This window comes from Hypomesus transpacificus, unplaced genomic scaffold (genome assembly GCF_021917145.1).
Source record: "Hypomesus transpacificus isolate Combined female unplaced genomic scaffold, fHypTra1 scaffold_199, whole genome shotgun sequence".
Classification (NCBI taxonomy): domain Eukaryota; kingdom Metazoa; phylum Chordata; class Actinopteri; order Osmeriformes; family Osmeridae; genus Hypomesus; species Hypomesus transpacificus.
The window spans coordinates 53,957-55,256 of record NW_025813741.1 but is presented as its reverse complement, the minus strand read 5'-3'; positions in this window follow the sequence as shown (position 1 = coordinate 55,256).

Here is a 1,300-nt window from a genome sequence, read left to right as displayed (position 1 = left end):
GGTTGCGGCAGGTTCAAACTCGACCCCTGCTAGGCTAAGGGGATACGTGAGGGTGTTGTGTGGCGCGGTCGTACTCACCACAGCCTGGAACAAGGTGGAGCAGCGATGGCTGAAGTTAGGGCGTTGTCTGAAGGTGGAGCAGCGATGGCTGAAGTTAGGGCGTTGTCTGAAGGTGGAGCAGCGATGGCTGAAGTTAGGGCGTTGTCTGAAGGTGGAGCAGCGATGGCTGAAGTTAGGGCGTTGTCTGAAGGTGGAGCAGCGATGGCTGAAGTTAGGGCGTTGTCTGAAGGTGGAGCAGCGATGGCTGAAGTCAGGGCGTTGTCTGAAGGTGGAGCAGCGATGGCTGAAGTCATTTTCTCAGCTCCGCTTCATGGTGGAGACACACCTCCAGGACGCACGCTCTCCCCCTCCAGCCTCTCCAGGGGTGAAACACATTTTTTTCTTCCCTCGTCGGCTTCCTCGCAGATCAAATTTGTCCGGTAATCTCCTGGAATCCCCCGGCTTCAGCCTTAATAACATAACAACATTTATTCTCGTCTTCTGATTCTCCACCCTCCAGACGGGTGCTCCTCCACCAGTGGTGGAGGTGTAAAACCTCAGGTCTCCTCCTCTTCCTCCTCGGCCCAGATCAGCGCGTGGGCTGGGCCCTCGGGGTGGGGGGGGGGGGGGCGTTGGCTGGTGTCTTCATGAATGCTTGTTTCTGTGAGGAGAGACAGGGAGCTTGGTTGTTTACCAGGGGGAACTGTTGAGGAGCGGGGCCGTGTGACTGGGTGTGACTGTCCGGTGCCCCGCGCTCAGGCCCGGCAGCTTGGTCCACCCTGGCCCGACAGAGGAGAGGGGCTTGGAGGAGTCACAGGGGTGGGGTTAGGGTTAGGAGTCACAGGGGTGGGGTTAGGGTTAGGAGTCACAGGGGTGGGGTTAGGGTTAGGAGTCACAGGGGTGGGGTTAGGGTTAGGAGTCACAGGGGTGGGGTTGGGGAGGTCACAGGGGTGGGGTTGGGGAGGTCACGGGTGGGGTTGGGGAGGTCATAGGGGTGGGGTTGGGGAGGTCATAGGGGTGGGGTTGGGGAGGTCATAGGGGTGGGGTTGGGGAGGTCATAGGGGTGGGGTTGGGGAGGTCATAGGGGTGGGGTTGGGGAGGTCATAGGGGTGGGGTTGGGGAGGTCATAGGTCGGGTGATGCAGAGGTTCGGTAGGACGTGAAGTCGTTGTGTTTGTTCATGAGCCAATTAGCTTTTTCCCCTCACCACCCTCTCTCCCTCTCGCACATTTCTCTCTCTCTCCTCTATCTTTCACTCCCAA